The following is a 17306-nucleotide window of genomic DNA, read 5'->3' as shown; positions in this document are numbered from 1 at the left end:
ATTACAAGTTTTATTTTTCCCAGTGTTACACATAAGTGAACTGAGGGATTGCTTCTTGTTCCGCCACTTCTAGCAAACAGCGAGATTTCAGCCATGGCTGGGTATGAACTGCACATTAGGAATAACTAAGGTCTTTATTAGAATTATGTGAACATTTAGTTGCTTTGAATTGTGAACTGTAGAGCACCTGAAGAACTGTCTAGCCACCTTCCAAAGACCACTCAGTCATACAAAATCCTGACATGTTTTACAAGTAATTTCAGAGAGGTTACACATCTGGAATAAAATTTTAAGTGAATCAAGTATTAAGGACTTTTTAAGTTGCAGATTGTTTGACATTTTTTCAAGCATCTGAAGTGTCTGTTATTAGTTGTGAAACTAACACCCATAGTTTGGGGTGGGTTTTTTTTAAGAGTTTGGCGATTTGAGTAATAGTGCCAGGGAAGGATTTAAAGAACAGTTAGATTGCTAAAGGTTACTTTTTAGAAGGTAAACACCTTCTGTAATGATTTTCAAGTTTAAATATATCTTAGTTCAAAGGCTAATAGAGATTGTGACACAAACAGATCATATACTAACCCACACAGTAATTGCTGTGTAATGCGTATGCTGCAGAAGAGCTTTAGAGTCAAAAACAGGACTGAAATACTCTCATACTATTCTATTTTCAAAAGTTACCAGCAGTAGATTGTTAAATATTAAGGAGATAAGAATGAAGAAGTAATTGCTTAGGATTAGCGGGGCAAATACGTTGTTTTTCTATACACTGAATTTAACAGAAAAAATAGTATTTGACTAGCTAAATTGGGTCAACAATGACCACGACAGTGAATGCATTTAAAAGGATATTTGCAGTTTAAGATTTATCAAGCAAGATCCTGACAGTCACAAGAAGATGATGGAGTACAGGACAAGTTTTTTTTCAGGAATTCCTGATGTCTGAGGAGATAAAAAAGATGGAAATGGCACAGTGCTTGTACTAGAAAAAAAGTGTTTCTGCGTGAAGACCGTATCAGGGTACCTTACAGCCAGTAATACTAATTTATTTTCCTCTGTATTGTTGATACATGAAGATGAAAAAATATTCATTTTCTTATTTATCTAGAAAAATATTTAAAGATGTCTATTTTTAAATAGTTTGTATCTTTAGTATAAAGATAGAATAATTACTGTAATTTTATCATGTCTTAGTTGTAAGACAATTAACAGAAAATTCTTTATAGCTTATAACATCACTTGCCTATTTTTTAAATTTTGAAATTGAAGATTGTTTTCCAAGTTGAGCCATAAGAGATGCAGCATATGTGCATTGTCTCACTAATTACTATGTTTATGTAAAAGTAGATGTACCATATTTGTCTTGATTTAAGATAGGAACATCCCAGGTGAGCTTCCTCGCTGTCCCCATGCTTAAACAATGCAGAGAAAATGGCCTGGGATCTAATTTTCCTTCCTTACTGAATTGTGGTCATGACAACGATCTGTACAAGGATATGCTTTTCAGTATTGTCTTGTTCAAGGTATCATTTTGACATTAGGTTGCGTGGTACAATAAGGTAATGGAAAATAACACTGTGCAGTGGTTGGTGCTCTCGTCTATTGCTGACCTATACTTTTGGGGTTTGTGTGTTTTGGTTTGCTTGTTTAGTATTTATGTGGCCATTGTGGCAAGGAAAGTATATAAGCATAACACCAGCCTTTACAAAAAATGTTAACATTTGAGAGAAGGGCCATTGGCTAAGGGAAATGCCAATCTTTCTGACTCTTCAAATTTATCCATCTCTACTGGGTACGGGGGAATTTACACTTAGAATGTGAAATTTAGTTTTTCTTTGCAGTGCCAGCAAGGCAAAATACAATTTTAAAAAGCCAAAACTTTGCTTAACGCACGTCTTTATGGCAAGAGTTTGCCTAACAGTATGTGGACAGATATAAACAGAGGTAAAGACAGTGCCAGGTTGTTAATCTTTACTTCCTTTCTGAAATACAGCTATTTATGAGATGACATGGAATAAAGCTGGATATATCTACTATTAAGCTGACTCCGATAGATAATCAAAGACTTTTTTTTTCCCTGAAACTTCTACACAAGAAAGCCCTTACTGACATTGGAGGGAAAGTAATTTAATTTGGCTTTGGTCACCCTGTGCCTAAAAGCACATACATGTCTGGAATTGAAAACACAACAGGAGAGATTGCTTAAACTGTACGTTCAAATACTTTTGAGGTATTAACAGAAGACAAAAAAGAAAGTAAGACAGGAAAGTTAATTCTAAAGTCCTGACATACAGTCTTGCCATATGTCAACAGAATAACTGGCTGTTTTACTACTAGCGCTGAATGGAAAGCAGACAAAGATTCTCACTTGCTCCAAATCAGATTAATCATACGTGTCTCATAGTATAGTAATGGGAATTGTGGAAAGAGTGTGTAAACTGTTTTTTTTACTGTTGCTGTTGATTTCCTTGTCCTACATATGCCAGTGATTAACAAGGATACTCGTGCTGCTGGAAATAGAGTTTTTCTGATTTGAGCATTTTATTTTGAAAACCATTTGTAAAGGATCATTTGCGCATTTCCAATAAGATCCCCCACCCTGTAATAACTGGTCAGGTTGGGCAAAGGAATAATGAAAGTGACTCTTCCAGTGCAAATTTCTCCTCCTAGAGTACAAGTTGTTGAACTTAAGTCACCTGTGACTACGTGTACCTCAGCCATTTGATGTACTTGGTCTAGCAGATGGATCGGATGGGTAGGAGTCACACGGTCACTGCTCTAGAAAGGGGCTTCCTGTCAGATGGAGATTCAGTAACCCGCTAAAGCGATTCAAAAAGGATGTTACAGTATGAGTTACTAAATCAAGGGGGGGTGGGTGAGGGAGGTATATGGCTTGGACTTTTCCTAGCTATCAGTAATAGCTGGCTTTAAAGGATATAGAGTTTAAAACGGTTTAATCTTATGTTTGGCTATGAGGTCATATCGTACTTCTTGGATAGTACAGGAGAAAGATATTATATGGAAATTAGAATGTGGGAAAACACTGATACAGTCTGCTGTTCATAGTAATAAAGCTAATGGTAACAAGCTTTTGGAGGTACCTTGTGACCTAACTACTGCGATTCCTGTAACAGCAAACTAGCCAGTTATTATATTATTCTTATATAACATCAGGATTCCTAGTTTCTTTTCATGCTGCCCTCAGATAACGCTATTCTAGCAGTAACTCCTAGTTTTCTGACCAGTGGCGTGCTTTATGGATAGGATGGAGCCACGCAGCTCTGCAATTCTGTAGGAGGGTTATGCAAACTGCTTTTGGGAACAATATTCTAAGGACAAGGTGGGTAGAGCTAGCATGTGTCTTGCTGGTCAGGAGCTTTTGTGTTGTTTTTCTGGGATTGTTTTGGTGCTGGTGGTGAAACAAACAATTTACATTATAGGGGAGAGATTCTCCTTTGACAAGTTTTGATTTAAGTAATTTCAAACATACAGCAGGACAAGGCTGGTAAGACCCTCTAAGTATGACACTAAAAAAGTTGTGAGGGAGCCAATTATTGATGTATAATCACGTGTATTCTGTTGCTGACTAGAAGGTTTGCTTTTTAACTTAGCTAAACGCTGGTTCTCACACCACTGTTGCGATTGAAAAATGAAGACTTGTATGCAGGTCTATCTCTGATAGAGTGCAATTTTTTTTTCTCCTGCTGGTGACCCTTTACCTTTAGCACTGGTGGTACCCAACTGCTGTTGGCCGTACGTAAAAATCTGCAAAGAGCACCCTTTGTGTTGTGCAAGTCCATTTTCGGCAGTAGACCATCACAATTGCTGAACAGTGTCTAGTTAGTGCAGGCAGGGGAAAGCCATCCCCTGAAACTGGTATTTAAAACAACTGTGAGCAAGAAAACACGATCATAAGCACTGCTTTATTCTGATCTAACTAGGAGTTGGCCAGACTAGGCTGTACTCTGGTGCTCTGCCCAGCCTTCCCCCTGCTGTGCTCCTTCCTGGCATGGAAAACTGACCCAGCTTCTTCTTTTCAGTGGCTTACCCTGGGAGGGAAGGCGGCTTTGAGAGCTCGGGCAGTGTGAGCAGGATGGAGCCAGGAATCAGTCACCCTCCAGTCCACTGAATTCAGCCATTCCCCGAGGGTCTGTTACAGCAGTTGGTGAGATCCGACCCACCAAATATTTGCATTTCACTATTGCACAGAGGCCTGAGCAGGGCCGAGTAACCGCCCTTATGGGGTCAGGGTGAGCTTTGTAACGTATGTCACCACTGTGTTGGGCAATTGCTGCGTTTGATCACGGGGGCTACAGAGACTGGCCCAATACTGCAGCCTAAGAAACCATCCACAAAACGAATCTGTTCTGTTCGCTCAGCGAACACAGCTACTGCTAAAAGCAGAAACCGAGGTTTAGCTCGTCTCCTAACATGGCAGCATCCCGACGACTGTCACCGCGGAGGCGCTCAGCTGCTGCCCCGTGCCCTCAGTACCAAGGAACCGGCCGCAGCAGCAGCCTCCGGTACCTGGGGCGGCTGCGGGCCAGGCCTCGCCTACGCCGGCCACGAAGCCGGGCTCCCCTCCTGCCCTTGCTGGATCGTTCGAGATGCCAGGGCCGAACCCCCACCCATGCAGCGGCCCGCGCCGCGGCCTCGAGCCCGGCCGGGAGACCCCCAAGGGCCACCGGGCGGTGGGGCGGACAGCGCCGACCGGGCCCGGGCCGCCTCCCCGCAGGTGCGACGGGGAACAATAGGCGGCGGCTGCCGGGGCGGCGCGCACCCCCTCGGCACTGCCGCAACGAGTCCCGGGCGGCGGGCAGGGATCTCTCCTTCGGCAAGCACGCCTAAAGTAGTCCCTCTTTGTTCACCAGCGGCAAAGGTTCGGCTTCACCTGTGTCCTTCCGCCGCGGCGCTCTCCCTCCCCGCCCCCTGGCCCAGGAGCTGCCTGTCGGCGCAGGCGGGGCCCGCCGGGGCGGGGCCGAGGCCCTTTGTGCTCCCAGAATGCACCAGCTTCTCCTCCGCGGGAAACAAAAATGGCGAGGGGCTACGGTGGAGCCGGGCTGTCTGTGAAGCGGGTCTGACCCCTCCCCCGCCACCTTTCCTCCGTCGCGCCGCGGGGTCCGTGCTCGGGGGGGTCCCGCTGCTCACCGAGGGCCCGGCCGCACCGGGGCGCCGGGGGGAGGCTCCCGAGTTCGCCGATTTCCCTGTATGAGGCGGTTGGCACCACTGGAGAGACCGAATGAGGTGAGGGGTGGGGGGGCGGGCCGCGGCGGTGGGGGGGGGGAGGGCGGGAGGGAGGGGCGGGCGGCCGAGCCTTGAGCAGCGGGGGGGGGGGGGGGGGGCACTCCGTAGCTTGGGCCGCCGGTGCCGCATCCCACCCCCGCGGCGGCCGCGCCACCCATCGGGGAGGGGGTGCGAGGGGCCCCGCTGCGGCGCGGGGGGTGGGGGGGGGACGGACGGGGACCGGAGGCCTTTGGGGGAGGGGGAGGAAGCTCCCTCGGAGGCGGACGCTGGCTGGCAAGTGAGGGGTCAGCGGTGCTCCTCAGTGACCAAAACAAAGGGAGCGGAGGCGGCGGGCCGTCGAGCGGGGTCCGTGGAGGTGCTGCAGCGGTGAGGTTGCGATCAGGCTGTATTTTTGTCTTCGGGTTTAAGGATGTTGGCCGAGTAGGCTGCGCTCGCTCGAGTGCGAGGAGAGCAGCACAAAGGTGGTGGTGTTGGCTGGTAACTTTGTTTTCGGTTTCTTTTTTTTGTGTGTGTGTGTGTTTTGTTTTTTGTTCGCAACGCCTCACCTCTTGTCAAGCTAGGCAGTTTGGATGTGCTCAGAAGCTTACATTTTTCCTCCTCTGAAGTATGGTAACTGTTGCTGGCTGAAAGGATGTGCGATGGGGCATTTTTTTTTCTTTGGTATTGGAATTCTGTAGGAAGAATGGGTTGATACTTTTTGTTAGAGAACAATATGGTACTGTGTTGGATGCTCTGGACACTAATATTAGTGTTGAAATCCTGTGGGTTCTCATCCATCCATGAAGTATCTGGGTGCTAATTAAAGGAGAGGGCCTGCATAATTAAATGAAAAGGCCTGCCAGGAAAGTGGTGTAGCATTATGTTTTCTTGAATTTCTGCTAGTTAGGCCCTGCTCATGACTCTAAAAGGTCAAACATAGTAATGGATAACAGCATGATTTTCTCCTGACTTAGTGTAAGGGAAAGCGATCAATGCTTTGTACCCAAACTGTCAAAAGCGTGGGATAATAAGAAAACAGTTTCCCTGTTGTTTTTTTCTTTTGGTCTGTAATCTGGTTAGTAAAAGTTCACAAGTTAATGTTTGTCCCCTTTTTTGAGAGCTCAAATTCCAATTAATAATAAGAAAAAATGCTGGGTTCCTGTTGTATTACAATACAGGTTAATAGGTTCATAGCTTTTTAGTGGAAGGAGAATAAGGGAAAACAAAGGTTGAGAATACGGAAGAAAGTGTGTAATAAAGTAGTGAAAGTGAGAAGGATATCTGCAAGGAGCTACAGGCTGGTGAAACGTGGATCTGTACTGAGAGAATGATGTAGTAAGTCTTCCATAGTTAACTTCGCTTTTGTCAAATAGAGATGTGTGACTTCTCAACAACTTGTTTTTCCTACTCTTGAATTGGATGCTTCTCAGAAGTTGGCTTAATGTGGCCAGTCACCAGTTGTTGGTATATATATGTCTTTTTCCAAATAGGTGAAAGACATGCACTGGTAGTTAGTATCGAGGCTGGCCTTGGGTACAGTTATGTTTGTCCTTCCCTGCATCAGGAGATCAGGGGAAGTTTGAGAACAGCCATAACAAATAAGTTGCAGCTCATTTCCTAGTAGACAGTGGGCTTCTCTATTCCCTGGAGATAGGTGTGAATGAATGTGGTACTAGTAGAGGCACCTAAAATTGCATTAAAGCCTATTTTGTGCCCCTCATGCTGGTTGTGGAGGAGAAAGCTTGCAGGGAAGAAACGTGTGACTGGAAGCCCATACAAATCTGATTTGTGACTGACCTCAGAACTTGCTGCAGAGCTGGTTTCACCTTCTTTACAGGCCTTCCTTGCAGGAAATGGAGGAGAAATGTGTCTTTGAGTAAGACACACCAGGAGAATTATAAAACCACAGTATTGCTGGAGGGTCCTTGGACAGGGTAATACCTGTTACTGAAAGCACTGAAACTAGTTGAATTTACACTCTGAACGATCTAGATTTCAAGCTGATCGTCTCTTCCTAGAAGGTATAATCTCTATGGAGGAGTGAAATCAGGAGGCTTAATTTTCTTTGAGAGAAAGAGAGCTAATGATGAGAGCATTCCTGATGAGTCTGGACATATTTAATTTGCTAAATACCTTGGAGGATAATACTTTATTTATGGTTTAGGTTGGTTTATTTTGTATTTCTTTCTGTGGGGTTCTTATGAAGGTCGCTGTTCTTGTAGACTAGCCTTAAAGAAGGACATTTATCTTTATGGGCTTTTAATCACTTGTGAAATCCTTTCTCTTCTCTCCTTCCCCCCAGTGCAAGTCAGGATGTTGTCTGTTATCTCACTTATTGGGTGCGTGCTGGTACTACAGTCCCTTAGGTATGTTGCTGGGCGCCCTGTATTTGGGTACTGTGGAAACCGAAAGGCAGTTGTTACGGTCAAGGAGGTGCTAAGTATACAATTAAGGGAAGTCCTGATCTGAAAAGGAGACCTGATACCTTTGTTCTCTCCCTGATGCTACCTTCTGCCTCTTTGTGTACAAACGCATGATCAATCCCAAACAAATGGCTCTTACAGTACAGGACTGCCCTACCCCATTTCCCCATATGCTACATTTGTAGGGAAATATGTTATTCTGTAATGATCTTTGAAAGACTAATACGTGCACTTTGCAAATAAATAAATTTGAACACTTCTAGTTATGTATTAATTGCTGAGGGAGAAAGTGAGCAAGTAATACCAAAATCACAAACGATTGTAGTATTGCGGACATGAGAATGCACTTATCCTGGTGGCCACCTCTTTTTGATAGTATGAATCAGTCTTATTAAGGACAGTCACATTTCACAGTGTCAAAAGATGACTCAGGTTAGAAGAGATCTTGGGAGTTCTCTAGTCCTGCTCACTGTAGCATCAGCCATGAGGCCAGACCAGGTGGCTTTATCCAGACAGCCCTTGAAAGCCTCCAGTGATCGAGGCCACACAACCACCCTGGGCCACTGCTGAACTGTCTTCATGCTGGGATGGGGGGATAACACACCCCGCCAATACCCATCAGAATCTCTCTTACTTCAACATACGTGTGTGATCTCTTGTCCTCCTGCCATGCACTACTGCAAAGAGACTGTTTCATCTCTCTGGTCTTCTCCGAGGAGCTGGAAGGCTGCTGTCAGGCCTCCCAGAAGCCTTTTATTCTCCAGGCTGAGAGGCAACCAAAGCCTGATTGCCTCAGCCTCCTCTTGCAGGGCAAGTGCTCCAGTCCCTCTCAGTCTTGGTGGCCCTCCACCAAAATTGTCTAGTTTGATGTCTGTCTTGCACTGGGAGAACCAGAACATGGTGTTCCAGATGCTGTCTAACAAGTTGTGTAGAAAGAAGTAATCACTTCCCCTCAATCTTCTGGCTAAACTTCTTTCTAATGTGCAACAGGTTCGTTAGACCTAACTGCTTATCAGCTCAATAGGCTGCAGGGACTCAGTTCTTCTTACTGCTTTTTTTTTTTTTTTAAGAAGCAAAACTTACTACTTTTGTGAGATAATGTGATGGATATACTTTAGAAAGCATAGAGCTGCTTAAAAAAAAAACCCCACACAAACGAAAAAGAACTCTGGTTACTAGAGAGTTCTTTAAAGTGTCTGACCAGACAGAAAATGTAAGGCTCTTTCAAAGGATTAAAAAACCCCCCAAAATTCCAACAGCCTCCCTATTGGGATAGTAATGTATTGCATGAAAATCACATATGATCATGATGGGTAGTGTTATGGTTGACCGGGTAAAGCTGAGAGGTAAGCAAGTTACAATTTCTCTTCTTGCTGCTTGTGTAGAGTGGTTGCCCTGAAATCATTGATAGGACAAAGTTTTTCTGCCTTAAAAGATACTTTAACTTCTCACCATGATGGATTTGTTAAGCGTGGCTTGTTTGGGTGGCCTGAGAACTGTCTTGCTGCACATGTTTAAACAAATGTGAACTTGATTCATGCAGGCCCATGGGACCAGACAGACTGATTTCAAGAGCACCAAGATAACTGTGTGATGTTCTCCTGGGGCTGCTCTTTACCATCATAGGTTGTGGAGAGCAGGGGTAATCTGTAATGATCAGAGAATGGCAAATGTTACACCTATCTTCAGAATGGGCTAAAAGTTCAACCCAGGGAACCCCAGGGTGGTTAGCCTCACTTTGGTCTCTAGGAAAGTCATGGACTAAGTCTTCCTGGAAGACATTTCTGGACACACGGAAAGGTGGTGACTAGGAACAGTCAACATATGTTTACCAAAGCTAAATCGTGGCCTGACCAACCTGACCACCTTCAGTGTTAAAAACAGCAGGATTTGTGGATGAGGGAAGAGGAGCGGATGTCACTTAGCTTAGCTTCAGCAAGGCTGAAGGAAGCAGCTGACGGGAACCCCATGAGATTGTACAGGGACAAAAGCAGAGTCCTGCATCTGAAGGAAGAACCCCAGGCTGGTTGGCTGGGGGTCTAACAGACAGAAAGCAAAACACGAGTCAGCAGTATGTCCTGTGAGCAAAGGAAAGTGGTATCTTGGGCTCTATCAACAGGACCAGAACCAGAAGATTGAGGGAAATGATTATTTCCTTCTACACAGAACTTGTTAGACAGCATCTGGAACACCGTGTTCTGGTTCTCCCAGTGCAAGACAGACATCAAACCAGATGGGTTTGGTGGAGGGCCGCCAAAACAGTAGGGGACTGGAGCACTTGCCCTGAGAGGAGGCTGAGGCAATCAGGCTTTGGTTGCCTCTCAGCCTGGAGAATAAAAGGCTTCTGGGAGGCCTGACAGCAGCCTTCCAGCTCCTCGGAGAAGACCAGAGAGGTGAAACGGTCTCTTTGCAGTAGTGCATGGCAGGAGGACAAGAGATCACACACGTATGTTGAAGTAAGAAAGATTCTGATGGGTATTGGCAGGGTGCGGGGTGTGTTTTCCCCCCACCCCAGCATGAAGACAGTTCAGCAGTGGCCCAGGGTGGTTGTGTGGCCTCGATCACTGGAGGCTTTCAAGGGCTGTCTGGATAAAGCCACCTGGTCTGGCCTCACAGCTGATGCTACAGTGAGCAGGACTAGAGAACTCCTGAGATCTCTTCTAACCTGAATTATTTTATTATCCTAAACCACTGCAAAAATTGACAGTAATTTAGAGAATGTATTTCTTATCCCCTAACCATTAGTCTTTGCTTTTCTAGACTGAGAGATTCCGATGTTAGTCCTTTTATCCTTCTTCTGTACGGTTGTGATGTTGCTTAGGCTTTGATTGTACCAGAATACAAAATAGAGTATAAAGATAAGGAGCTTAAAGGATAACTTGTAGATGTTCTATGATATGGTACATTGAAAGTTCAATATTCATTTGTCTACATGAAGTAGCATAGAAGGATAGACCATAATCTACATTTGTACTGAATCCTCTGCTTGAAAGACATTCATGGCAATTTACTAATATAGTAGCCTGTTCATGTATAATTGGAACAGCGACTGCTAGAACAAAGTCACCATTATGAAAAGCAAAGTGAACTTTTTGTTTTTTGAATCAGACTGATCCTAAGTTTGGGTCCGGGTTGGGGTGCAGCAAGTATCCTGTTAAGTCGGTCTGTCTGCTTGGCCTAGCAGAATCTTTTTATTTGGAAGAGAGAAGTGTGGTTGACACAGTGAACAGATAATGTTTGGCATGAGATTTCGTAAGTGGCAGAGAAGCTGCAAGGAAGATGGGAAGAAACATGTGCCTGGGATCCAGCATCTCTCCAGCTGCTAACAGAGGTACTGTATCCCAGTCACAGGTTAGCAGCTACTTTGGAAGCATGGCTTGGTCTTGGTTATGCGATGCTGAGTAAATCAGCTGAGATTGTGGCTCTTAGAAAAAGATTAGTTTTCCTTTTCTGCTGCCTTCTGGCTGTGAGTGTTTGCTGGTGACCTGGCTTGTCTAGTCACCAGACCTTTCTGTGAGGTGCTTTGATTTGTTTAAAATAGCAGAAAAGTAATCTATATTAAGGGAAAGAAAACTGAATAGAAAGCTTTTGGAGAAGTCAGCTTGTCATTCTAGAGCTGGTGGGAGGGGAGCAAGCTGCTATATTGGATAAGGCACATGTGAAACTTCTCTGTTTCGAGTGTTCTGAGTCCTTGCTAGACCTCCACCCCTCAGTCTCTGAGATGTTAACTGTCCTCTTTTAAGGAGAGCAGAACAAGCTGCTGGTATTTTTCAAGCCTTCTTCATAGTTCATTTTTCTTTGAAGTTTAATAAAAGTCTAGTTTGGCTGTAGCTTCAGACATGACAACTGCAAGTAATCAGCAGTAATATCACACTTTCCAAACTTAAATTGATTATCTCTAGTTATCATAAATTCTCTCACTAGGTCTTTCTCTCCTATGTGATAACACATTTTCCTATTTTGAGAGAGGTCCTAAACCTATGTGAGTTGTCTTACTAGGATACTCTCTGTGTGTGATTTCTGATCTGAATTCCCTTCTGCTAAATCTGCTGGGCTCTCATCTTCCCTTCAGTGTGATTTGTATTTGCTGGGAGTAAATTAATTGTCTGTAGGTCCTACTTCTGTGAGTTACTTGGTGGATTCAAATTTTCTCTTAATATGCTTTGGGCACTTAGTTGTTAAAATTTAGTGTCCTTAAATCTGCTTCCAAAAACTGTCTGTACTCATAGAGCAGCTATCATCTGTTGCTGTTGCGGTATTTGTGAATCAGGCAGCCCTTCTGGAAGAAATTTCCTGAAACTGCATGGATTGTCAATGAAAGTGTTTATAGTTCAGTCATGCAGTCTGGCAGTGCCAGTTGAGGGAGTTTGTGTCCCAAGTTGCTTGTTTGCATTTGTTCTGTTGTGCTGACAAACCATTCTGAGAAACAAATCAGTGAACTGAGATGGCTGAAAAAATAACTCTGTCGAGGGAATTTTTCTTAACAGGAATTGTTTCACAGCAGTTGTTCCAACTGAAGGAGTATGGGAGTGTGAATGACCTTAACCTGGCCGTGCTCCTGAGGAAAAAGACAGTTGGAAACAAGAGGGAGAGTGCTCAGTGTTTTCAGTCCTGCAGCCTCTTCACATCTTTTTCTGCTTCTTTCTTCTGTAGGATTGCTATAGAGATAGAGGAGTCAGAGGCACCAAATGAACATGGACATTTTTCTAACCTCTACTAAAGAGGTTAGGGTGACAAACAAGTCAAAACTAACAGAAGTGTAATTTTGATTTTGATAAATAGAATGCTATGCATAGCAAGTTGTCATGGTTCACAAATCAGACTGAGTTAGGTAGCTTACCTTGAGAGGGAGTTTGCCATTCCTGTTGACAAAGAATGACAGCGATCTCCTGCTGCTGCAGCATATTATAAACTAATTCATGAAGTAGATGATGGAAGGTTTTCTGCCTGTCTTGCTTGAGGATATCTATGGTTATAATCTAGACCCCAAGATGAGAAATCAGTGAGCATTTTCAGTACTTCATGAGATCAACTTCGCAAGAAATGGTGAAAGTGTACTTCTATTTTGAAGCATATTTCAACATGCAGACATATTATACTGACTTTCCCCACTGACTTCTGAAAGACTGTATGGGCGTGCAAGTACTTTCTTTGTGTTTTAAGTGCTTGAGTAAGAATACAGCCACAGCATATTCAGTATTGAGTAAAGGATGTAAAGCCAAGGTGGGCTGGACATGCTGTGTGACGTGCAGTGTAGCTTAGTTGTGCAAGTTAAGTGAGATAAAGTAGCTTTTTATGTCAGATAAGCTTTTCTGACAAACAAGACATCCATTGGATATTTTTCAACGAGAAGTTCTTGGAGAGAACTTTTTAAGATGGTGGGGAAATTGTTACTTAAAGGTTACTAGTTTTATTGGTGACTCTAAATGGTATGGTAGGAAAGTGCTGTGGAGCTAACTTTAGGGAAGACATGAAAGCAAATTTCTGGAAAATGTGGAACCTTTAAATTAATTTTAGAATTGGCAAGCAAGAAGTTAATCTCAGTTTGCATTTTCACTTCCAACAGAAATTTTATTTTAATGCTAGGTGTGACTTTTTGGTACTCCACTACAGTGGAGAGAGCTGTGGCAAGACAGACGAGAAAGTTGTTAGCCTCTCAGGCATGCAGTTTTTACGCTGGTCTGCACTGAATTTCTCATGATTTCTTGTGCAGTGTTTCCAGAGGGCACTTCAGAGACAACTCCTTTAAGTCACTTATGGCTTGCTAAGTCAAGTCAACTTGTTAAAACAGTAGCTCTTCCCACTTAATCTCCATCAAAAACATTGAGGGAATGTTTCCCTGAAGAGGAACTTCTTATCCATGTGGAAAGCAACTGTTCAGCTAGTGTCAGCCTACTGTGATAACTAACCCTATTTTCAGTGTATGTGTTAGATAAACCATAAACTGCCACAGCAGGAGCTACTTCATGAGCTGTTTAGTCATCACTTCAGCAGTGCTATCTCCCACAAAGAGAGCAGTGTGGACAATGGGGAAGTGTCTGCTTTATTGGCTCAGACCTTTACTGCGTGTCAAGATCCTTCAGTGTCTGAAGTAGCTATTGTGAATTTAGGCTGTTTTATAAGTCAATGTATAGACTCAGTGAAGTGCTTTGTGCCGGAAAATGGTGCACGGTGCATTTTTACTATGATTTGGATGGAGTTACGGGACAAACTTCTGTACTTAGTCATATGCTTTTGAAGACTTTTTAAAATATAAAATTCATAAAAATAGTTGTTGATTTTTTTAAAAATAGAAATCTGTGCTAGATTATGTGTAATAAATGAATTGGTAGTGTCTTTTTGCTGCTTTCTCTAGTCTTTTAAATCAGACCAGATAAAAAGCTGGAAAGAAAGTCTTGGAACCTCTAGAAGAGCGTTATCCTGCAAAACAGTTGTAAAACAGTTTCAAGGTGCACTAATGGATTTGCTTTGGGTGCTTGAAACTACACATGGCAACATATTGACCTGTTTAATATGCTAAATCAAGTTCATAGATGTAATTTGAAGTATCGAAATGCTTTGTAATGATGAGTCCTTTCCGAAGAAAAGAATTGTTGGCTGAGGCCAGGTTATAGTTTCACTATTTCTTGGCTGGTTCGATCAAGCTTTGCCCAGCCTTTGAACACTGCTTTGTGCTAAGTTGGACATGTGTGTAACCAGGAAACTTTGGTGAACTGATGAAGGTGAAACCTTTTTTTTCTTTTTTTTTGTTTTTTCTTCTTGACTGGCTGACTTCAGACATGTTTGTTTCTGAGCCTATTTGGTACTTGAGCATAGAAATAGTTGTACAGATACTGAGAGGGTAGAATGGTTGCAACAAGTGCGAAGGGCTGGGGCCCTGCTTCAGAGACCTTTGCAAAAATTAAGATGGTAAGTTTAAATGATTAAATACTCTAGGAGTATGAGGATATTCAGAATAATGTAGAAAGTGTAGAAGGACTTCAAGCTACTGAGTGACTGAATAATGAAGTGGCAAATGAAATCCAGTGCAAGCAGAATACACAGTGGGAAGAGAAACAATAGTCTGGGAGCAGAGTAAGAACCTGCAGTTTCTGATCGTTCTTTGAGATTTTGAACTCAGTGCCTGAATGCAGTAGAAGTGGGAGGAATGCTACAAATGTTATTAATTAGTTGGAAAGGAATGAAGAATGAAAAATTACCTGGGCTGCCATGCTATTACCCTGTTGTTGTAAACTTATGTTCAATGCTGCATGCATCCTCCTGTCCCGTTTATCAGAGGTTAGAGCAGAACTGGGGAAAAGCAGCGGTAACTTCAATCAGCTTTCACGTCAGAAGCAGCAGAATTGGTAGGATTCTTTATCTGAGAAATGTGGCTGGTCTGGTCTAAACACTGTTACTGGGACACGAAGGGAGAAGATGGAAAATGGCAGTTTAGTTTTCTGGTGCAATGATGAAGGGTGTCAAGTGAAGTGACAACGTGCCAGCTGTGAAACAAGCTGGAAGAAGTGCTGCTTCACAGGTTCAACAGAACATGTGGGAAAACTTGCAGAAGAAAATTCCATTAAGGATGAAAAATACCCCCAAACATTGCTGCTGGAGATCTCTGGATCCACAGCCCATAAGAGACCTAGAGAATGTTGGCGAGAGTAATGCTAGGCTAAGTTTTTTCTGTTCCTCTGGTCTTCTGTAGTCACTGGTTTGAATGTTTTTGTGTTTGGGATCAGACAGGACTTTAACTGGTGACCCTGTTGTGCGTGAAGATGCCAGAGTTACTGAGCTAAGTGGAACACTTGTCTGGCCTATTATGCTGCTCTTACTGTTGTGTCGTTGTTTAGACTTACACTGATAATAACTTAAAACAGCCATTGTAATTTTGTGTCTAGTCTTCTTGGTTTGAACTGTTTAGTACAAAAAATATTGATTGCTGTCTAGAATATGAACTTTTGCTTTTTTGCATATTTTTTGTGTTTTAAGCCAGTATAATTCCAGTTTTATTTTCATACTGAATGTGTAAAAAACAAACAAAAAAAAAACAAAAAAAAAAACCAACCCCCCCCCCCCCAAAAAAAACAACAAACCAACAAACAAAAAAAGCCCAAAAACCAAACCCACAAACTTTTTAGGGAGAAGGCATTTCCTTCTCTTAGAAACTTTAGAGTAACTTCTCTAATATCTGGGTAGTGATTCTCATCAAACTATATAGGACACTGATTCATTTACTGGTTTTGTTGGTGTTCTGTGATTAGTTCAGATGTTTCTGCTGCTGACAGTGTACCTAAGCTATCTTGAGTGAGGTGGAACTCTTCCCTTTCAGTTGACTCTATCCTGTTCAACATCCTGGTCTGTCCCTGTGTTTGCATCAGTTTATACATACATTTAGTTTCTGAAGAGAAAATACATTTGGATAAAAGAATGGTAACTTTGTTTTGTAGTCTCAAATTCTGCCTATTACTTCTGAAGATGATTCCTTGTGCATTATTTGGTCCTATTTTATGACTTTCTATGTTTTACTCTGTTACTTGGAGTGTAGTGTTTGATAACTACTCTGACATAAAAGCATGTTCACACTTGTATAAATATGCTATATAGTATGAAATTGTATGAGGAAGAAAATTACTATTGATTCAAATAACTTCTAATGTTGAATTTCATCTGTGAAGATAGGTTGCAAGATCTTTTGGTTTTCCTTCCTTGTTCTTTTCCTTTCTGATTCTAACAGAGAGGAAAACTTATTTTACATTGGAAATGTAATGTGTAGAAATAGTTCCTGGGCTGGAAACCTCTACAGCTAGTCTTAGCATGACGCTGTGTTGGAGGTACCTGAGTTAGTACAGACTTTGAGTTACCTGGTTTCTTTTGCCTGTGCCCAGCTGCCCCACACCTCCCTTGTTGTTTGGGTTTTTTGTTTGTTTGTTTTGGCTGGGTGGTTTGGGATTTTTTTAATTTATTTTGAGTAACTAAGTGCTGAGTACTACATTAGTTGTTGACTGCTACTCTCCCTACCAAGGTAATGTAGCTAGAGTTGGCTTTGCACCTTTTTAGCTTCCTTGGGATTTAGAAAACTCAGTGACTTGAGCACCTGATATTTTGAATAAGTAATCCTGTATTGAATGTTTTTGATGCATTCTTTGATGCTTCTGGTGACTTTATGAAGAGTCTCTCAGCTGGAATGTTTGTATCTCCCCATCCTCATTTACATTAGTTGATTCCATAAAAGATTTTTTTTTATATAAACTTGTCTACAAAATTTGAAAGAGGCTCTTACAGTAGCAGAGGCACTGCTACCAAAGGTGCGTGAAATCTGAAAACATGACTGGGTTTTTAGTTACTTGGAGTTAATTAAGCGAGTTCTAGCTGTGAAGCATACTAGTATTTAAAATGCATAGTTTCTTAGTTTAACTTAATTCTGATTACCTTTTCTCTTGCTTCCCTTTCTTTAGAGACTCTACAGCGGTGGGTAATTCACTGGTCCATAAGCGGTCTCCTTTACGTCGAAGCCATAAGAGCTCAGCATCTCTGACCAAGCTGTCATTACGTGATGGACACAAAGCCAAAAAGCCACTGTGTAAATTTGAAGAAGGTCAGGATGTCCTAGCTAGATGGTCAGATGGCTTGTTTTATCTTGGAACTATCAAAAAGGTGAATGACTTTTTAACTTCACTG

Source organism: Leptosomus discolor, chromosome 3 (assembly GCF_034619465.1).
Source record: "Leptosomus discolor isolate bLepDis1 chromosome 3, bLepDis1.hap2, whole genome shotgun sequence".
Classification (NCBI taxonomy): Eukaryota; Metazoa; Chordata; class Aves; order Leptosomiformes; family Leptosomidae; genus Leptosomus; species Leptosomus discolor.
This window is presented reverse-complemented; position numbering follows the sequence as displayed.